Source organism: Macrotis lagotis, chromosome X (assembly GCF_037893015.1).
Source record: "Macrotis lagotis isolate mMagLag1 chromosome X, bilby.v1.9.chrom.fasta, whole genome shotgun sequence".
Classification (NCBI taxonomy): domain Eukaryota; kingdom Metazoa; phylum Chordata; class Mammalia; order Peramelemorphia; family Peramelidae; genus Macrotis; species Macrotis lagotis.
This window is the reverse complement of record NC_133666.1, coordinates 497,869,000-497,876,852: the sequence shown is the minus strand read 5'-3', so window position 1 is coordinate 497,876,852 and position 7,853 is coordinate 497,869,000. Positions and strand designations below refer to the sequence as shown.

Here is a 7,853-nt window from a genome sequence, read left to right as displayed (position 1 = left end):
TATCTGGTAAGTCTTCATATATGGAATAGGAATAGACTCTTTTTGCACTCCAAAGACAGGCTCACCATGAAGGTTTACCATCAAGTGATGAATTTCATTGGCTAAAGCAACTCATCTTATAAATGAAAATTCAAAATTATCTTCATTTCTCAATAATCCCTCCCATTTCCATAATGACAGTGGTAATAAAAGAAAATGGGAAATAAAATGACTAAAATCACATAGTTCTTTGTTTTAAGAATATTTTTATTTGTTTTTCCAACAACATGCAACAATAGTTTTCACCAAGTTTTTATGGCAAGGTTTTGAGTTTTACATCTTTTTCTCTCCCTCCCTTTCCTACCCCCACCCCCTGAAATAAAGCAATCTAATATAGGCTCAACATGTGTAATTATGCTGAACATAAGATTCATATTAATTTTGTTGTGAAAGAGGAATCAAATCCAAACAGAAGGAAAAAACACTTGAGAGGGGGAAAAAATGACATAATACATGACAAATTTTAAAAACTGAAGATCGTAAGCTTTTTTCTGCATTTAAACTCCACAGTTCCCTGTCTGGATATTGATGGTATTTTCCATCACAAGTCTTTTAGAATTGTCTTTGATTATTATACTTTTGAAAGGAACAAGTTCATTAATTCATGTAAATCCTTCCAGGTTTTCTGAAATCCCTTCCCTATTATAGAAAAAAAAAAAACCTGCTCCATTACATTCATATACCACAATGAAATCACATAATTCTTAAATTGCATGCACTTTTTAATTTTTAAAATTTTATTTTAATACATTTATGTGTTTTCCCAATTATATTCAAAGATAGTTTTCTACATTCATTTTTTACTAAGATTTTGAGTTCTACATTTTCCCCTTCCCTCTTTTCCCTCCCTCCTTCGCTTGACACCGAGTTATCTGATACATGTTGTACATATATAACCATGTTAAACATATTTAAATATTAGTCATAATGTGGAATAAAATCAGGACAAAAGGGGAAAAATTCACGAAAGGGAAAAAACATAAGGCATAAACATAAAACAAATTTTAAACATTAAATTTGGTCTGCATTTAGATTCCATAGTTTTTTCTCTGGATGTGGATGATATTTTCAATCACAAGTCCTTTAGAATTAACTTTGATCACTCTACTACTGAGAAGAACTAAGTCCATCATAGTTGATCATCACACAATGTTAATAGTAATGTATACGATGTTCTCCTGGTTCTACTCACTGCCCCAAGCAACAGGTCTTTCCAGGCTTTTCCAAAGTCATGAGTTCATAGAAAACAATAATACTCCATCACATTCATATATCACAATTTGCTCACCAACAATGCATTAATGTCCCAATTTCCCACATTCCCTCCAATACTAATCAATTTCCTTTTTTTTTTCATTTTAGCCATTTTGATATAAGGTGTGAGGTAGTGCCTCAGAGTTGTTTTAATGTGAATTTTTCTAATCAATAATGATTTAGAGCATTTTTATATGACTATATATAGTTTTAATTTCTTCATTTGAATACTGCCTGTTTATATCTTTTGAGCATCTATCAATTGGGGAATGACTTGTATTCTTTTAAATTTGACTTAGTTTCCTATATATCTTAGAAATGAGTCTTTTAGAAATGCTAGCTGTAAAAATTGTTTCCCAACTTCCTGTATTCCTTTTAATCCTGGTTGCTTTGGTCTTATTTGTGCAAAACCTTTTCAATTTAATGTAATCAAAATGATCCATTTTACAATGTTTTCTATCTCTTGTTTGATCTGACAGATAAGCTATTCTTTGTTCTCTTACTTGGCTTATATATCACCTTTTCTGTCTAAATCATGAGCCCATTTAGACTTTATCTTGGTATATGATGTGAAATGTGGATCTGTGTCTGGTTTTTGCCATACTATTTTCCAGTTTTCTCATCAGTTCTTTCTCATGAGTTCTTATTGAAATATTTGTGTTTAAATGTTTATCAAACATTGTGTTTATAGTCATTTGCTACTGTTTCTTTTCTACCTATTATAATCCATTGGTCCATTATTTCTTAACCAGTGTCAGGAAGTTTTGATGACTGCTATTTTATAGTATAGTTTTAGATCTGGTACAGCTAGGCCACCTTCCTTTGCAGTTTTTTTTATCAATTTCCTTGATATTCTTGACTTTTTGTTCTCCAAATAAATTTTGTTACTATTTTTTCTAGTTTGATAAAATAATTTTTGTTAGTTTGCTATGATACTAAGTAATTTAATTAAGGTAGAATTGTCACTTTTATTATATTAGCTCTGCCTACCCATCAGTTATCAACAATTTTCAATTATTTAGATTTGATTTTATTGTGTGAAAAGTGTTCAGTAATTGTTTTCATATAGTTTCTGGGGTTGTCTTGGGAGGTAGAAGGAAAGAAAAAATTATGAATTAATCAAAGAATTAATCAAAGTAAAGTAAAAAAATGCTATGAGAAATTTAAGGAGGAAACTCACTTTCAAATCAAGGACAAAAACAGAGCTTTTATGAAAGGTGGAACTTAAGGAAGGGAGGTATTTCAACTGGCAGAAATGAAGAGGATACTTTCCAGGCATGGAAGACATTGAAAGCAAAGTTGTGAAGATGAAGAAAACGTTAAGAATGGGGAGTAGTAAGTCATCCAGTTTGACTGCCACATTTCACAAATGAAGGGGTGTTAAGTGGAAACCTGACTGCTGCAGACCTGAAATGCTAGGACAAACATTTAGACTTGTTATTCATAGTCATTGAGAAGCCACCAGAGATTTCTAAGTGAAAGAAGTATCTGACCAGAGCTTTGCATTAACAAGATTGTTTTGGCATCTGTGTGAAGGAAAATATATCATAGAAAGAGAAAGTAGTGTGATGAAAGGGAAAGAATACTGAATTTGAAGTCATATGACCTGTGTTAGAATCTTGACTCTTCCATCTAATTCCTATGTGATCTCATAGGTGTTATCCTCTCTAAATGCAGTTTCCTCAATTGCAAAATGATGTAACCAATCTCAAAAGACTTATTCAATTTTTTTTAAATCTATGAACCTGTGATATCTTTTCATAATCTTTGACAATATTCCAGGTGAGAAAAAATTAAGTTAGAAAGTTAGAAAGATAGAGAGATAATAGGTCAACACTCTGAGATTTCATTGAATCTATGATCTAATTAATGTGGGTACTACATCTACTACAAAGACTGAAGCCCATCCTGTTTGACTAATCTCTACATTCCAGTATAAATGTTTCATAGGAAGTCCATCCATTCTCCTACATAATAAAGTATGAATATTTATTGGAGTTAACTGGAAACAATCAGCATTATGTACCTATTATGTGTAAGGTACCATAATGGGGGCTGGGGATACCAAGACAAAAATGAGGCAGTAAGGGACCTCTCTTTTTATTTTTGTTGCTGGGGTTTTTTTTATATTTTTGCAAGACAAATAGGGTTAAGTGGCTTGCCCAAGGCCACACAGCTAGGTAATTATTAAGTGTCTGAGATCGGATTTGAACCCAGGGACTCCTGACTCCAGGGCCGGTGCTCTATCCACTGTGCCACCTAGATGCCCTCCAGCACTTCTCTTATTACATAACCATGCAAAAGGATACATTATTGTCTCGGTATCTAATAAAATAATAGCGCTTAACTTCTATGTAAAGCACCTTAATAGATCTTCATTGAGTCTTAAAGTCTAAAATATGTAAATTGTAAAATCATGTATATAGCCTTAATGATATTTTTTTAAACTTACCAAAAACTTCTATCAAAAGTAGAGAAGCTCCCTTCACATGTAAAATCATTCTGAATTTCATGTTTTGTTATATTTGTAGTATGGGAGATATCTATGTACTTAAACAGCAAAGATAAACAAAAAATGTAAATTAAAATTGGTAACAGGGGCGGCTAGGTGGCGTAGTGGATAGAGCACCGGCCCTGGAGTCAGGAGTCCCTGGGTTCAAATCCGATCTCAGACACTTAATAATTACCTAGCTGTGTGGCCTTGGGCAAGCCACTTAACCCCATTTGCCTTGCAAAAACCTAAAAAAAAAAATTGGTAACAAAAAAGAGAACTTTAAAAGTTATAGCCTGAGTCAAATCATAATGATTTTTTTGGAGTGCTTAATATGTATATGAAACTGCAGGAAATATAAATATAAGGTAGATTCAACAAGTCTATACCCTTCAGGAACTTTTAATTAAATTTAAGAAAAATGTTAATAATTTTAATAAAGAAATCAATTTTTAAAAAGGCAGAGTTTAGATAGAGTCATTAAAAGTTATAGTGTTTTGAACGTTGGGAAAGAAAATTACCACATCAATTTGAGAGGAAATCAATGACAGTTTCATCAAAGAACTGGCAATGAGGGCAGGTAGATGGCACAGTGGACAGAGCACCAACCCTAGAGTCAGAAGGATTTGAGTTCAAGTCCAGCCTCAGACACATAATAATTACCTAGCTGTGTAACCTTAACCCTATTGCCTTGCAAAACAAAAACAAAAAGAAAGAAAAAGAAGAAGCTAGCCTTGAAAACTGACTTCTTGAAGGCTTGGTAGCTTACAAAGGCAGAAATAATAGAAGAGAAGATTTTAGAATGGCAGATTTAGAGCTAGAAGGAAAGTTAGAAATTTAATTGAAAAACTGAAGGATAGAGACAAGAATTTAATAAATGTCCACTATGTGCCCTCTAGGTAGATAGAATGCTGGGCTTAGTGTCAGGAAGACTTATCTTCCTAAGTTCAAACACAACCTTAGACACCTATTAACTGTGAGACCCTGAGAAAATCACTTTAACCCTGTTTGTCTCAATTTCTTCATCTGCAAAATGAGCTGGAGAAGGAAGTGGCAAACCACTCCAATATCTTTGCCATGAAAACTCCAAATGGTCACAAAGAGTCACACAGACAAGAGAAAAATGAGTTTAAGTCCATAGCTTTTCCTTTTCCCTTCCTTCCATTGTTCCAGGAAGGTGGACCAGAGGGGAGGTGGACAAGAGACCATGTAGTTGAATGAAAACTTTAATTAATAGACTCTAAATTAAGAAGGGACCTAAAAGAGCACCTATTCTACACACACACACACACACACACACACACACAGAGCCAATTTTATATTTAACAAAACTGACTCAAGAAAGTTAAGAGATTTGCTTCAAGTTACTAAGGAAAGTGTCAAAGGAATTATTTGAACCAAAGTACTGAGATCCTCCTCTGACTGCAGTATCAATGCTTTATCCCCTAGATCTCGATCTCTCTCTCTCTCTCTCTCTCTCTCTCTCTCTCTCTCTCTCTCTCTCTATATATATATATATATATATATATATATATATATATATATACATATTAAGAAAAAAGATTGCATCTTTATTTTTAATAAACACTTACAGAAATATAGCATTTTGGGGCAGCTAGGTGGCACAGTGGATAAAGCACCGGCCTTGGAGTCAGAAGTGCCTGGGTTCAAATCCGGTCTCAGACCCAGACGCTTAATAATTACCTAGCCATGTGGCCTTGGGCAAGCCACTTAACCCCATTTGCCTTGCAAAAAAAAACCTAAAAAAAAAGAAAAGAAAAGAAATATAGCATTTCCCTCAATTATAAGTGTAGTTAACAATATGCAGGTATTAGAGACTTCCCCAGACAGGCAAAAGAACATCACATTAAAATGACTAAGAAATTCTGCTCTAGATTTCTAGACACCAGAAAGGTGCAGGCATAATTTGGCAATATGTTCAGGTTCAGTTCCAAACCAACACAATAAAACAAGTCACATGAATATTTTGGCTTACTGGCACATATAAAAATTTAAGTTTATTAGGTGTACAATGGTTCTGTCTTTGAAAACAAAGAAAAAACCAATAAGCATACCTTAATTAAAAATTGTTTTATTCCTTTAAAAATGCTAACCATTATCTGAGCATTCAACAAATCACAATCTTTGCTGGTGAAGGCTCTTGCCTTAATGTTGATTGCTACTGACTAATCAAGATAGTGATTGCTGAAGACTGGGGTGACTGTGACAATTTCTTAAAATAAGACAATGAAGTTTCCCACAATGATTGATTCTTCCCTTCACAAAAGATTTCTCTAGGGTTTTTGTAGCAAAGATGCCAGAATAGTTTGCCATTTCTTTCTCCAGCTCGTTTTAGAGAAAAGGAAACTGGGGACACAAGGGGAGGTGACTTGCCCACGGTCACAAAGCTAGTAAGAGTCTGAAGCCAGATTTGAAATCAAAAAGATAAGCCTTCCTGACTCCAGGTCCAGAACTGCATCCACTGTGCCACCTAGATTTTGTGATTTAACTAAGACTTTAAAAATAGAAAACATTATTCTTAATAATTTCTGTTCCTTTAAGAAGATATAATCAAAGAGAATATTCCTGATTTTTCCCTAATTACTTAAGTATTTGTTTCAAATAAACAAACCTTAAAATGTTTGTTATTAACCCTACTAAAGATGGGCCCCTGTGCTTCTAGTTGTTCTTAGGTATGTGTGCATTACCAACCTCTAATCCCCATTAATGATCACTGAGTAGTGCTGACATCTTAGAGAGGAAAATTCACAATGTTTTGTGGAGGTTTTGGCAAAATGAATAAGGCACAAAGATCCTGGGTTTGGGAGAAGCCATCCCTCCTGGCATGTTCTTCTGAATATACCTCCTTGGATGTGTGAATAATATCTCAGCCATCCTAACTTGAAGGTCACTCTCTTGCTGGACAATTAGCTTTTCAAATACTGGTTTCTGATGGTGAAATTGTATAAAAAGTCCTTTTGAAAGCTGTTCTCTAACTGGGCCCGCCATGCACACCTGCATAATCAGCAACTCAGACAGATATCAATAAACGTTTATGTTAATCTAATTCTGTTTTGTTCTTTCTTGAGGCCAAACCCTGGATGTTAACATTTGTTCCTAGGACAAACTCAGGAGGTTAACACATATTTAATAACCATTTTTAAGGCCAAACTCACAGAAGTCCTCATAGTGTGTGTGTGTGTGTGTGTGTGTGTGTGTGTGTGTGTGTGTGTGTGTGTTTCTGTGTTTGGGATGAGGGAAGAGAAGGAAGAAAGGAGGTTCTAAGTATTATACTCCAAGGCTTAAGCAAGAAATAAGAGCTCACCAAAACAAAGAAGTTATATAGAATATCAGTCTTTGAGACAGAAATTAAGGCAATTAAAGGAGGCTGCAGCTACCTGTCATGTTCTCTTCTGCCCTCCTCAATCTGGGAAATAAATAGTAAAAAAGTTTCCTGATTTTTCTTGTATAATAACTATAAGGATTTCTACTTATTGAGTTTCCACAAAGATCCCTCTTTAAAAAACAATCAGATAAAATTCCAGTTCAAAAGTCTGGACATAGAAACTCTCTGAGAAGTGTGAATAAAGGTTGCTGAACAACTCTATTCTTTTCTCCCATGAAACAGAGTATAAAGGACTTAAAATCTGAATGGAAGTGTTTCATCAGTCTCTTAGATCATACCCCCAGTGCAAAATTGGAATCAACATCCCAAATATCCAGAGGTATGGTGGAGGCTATGGCTAAATTCTCAGGGTGAGCATTTACTTCTGAGAAGTCATTTTAAATCAAGCCTTGATTTTTGTTTTGTTTTGTTTTGTTTTGTTGATTCTCTGGAGTTAAGAAAGAATTAATAGCATAGATAAAAAAGTATGTGCATGCCTGCAATCATACAGACCTAAGGGAGTTTTTCCCCTATTCTATGATATCTATGTCCCTCTTTTTTTCTTTTATAGCAAATTTCTATAATCAAGGAGATTTGGAATCTCTATCAAATTTATTAGGTAAATGACAAATCAAAATTAAAAACCATTGGCTAATAAGGGCTTCTTATAGACCAAAAGGAAGG

General features: G+C 34.2%; 1 long non-coding RNA gene across 1 annotated transcript in view; it reads right to left on the bottom strand.

Annotated features, from left to right (window-relative positions):
• Positions 1–245: 245 nt before the first annotated feature.
• Positions 246–7,853, bottom strand: part of LOC141500001 (uncharacterized) — a 49,799-nt gene continuing 42,191 nt past the window's right edge. Inside the window, exon 4 of the long non-coding RNA XR_012471822.1 lies at positions 246–678. This is a non-coding gene — a long non-coding RNA (uncharacterized LOC141500001). The remainder of the gene's footprint in view (positions 679–7,853) is intronic.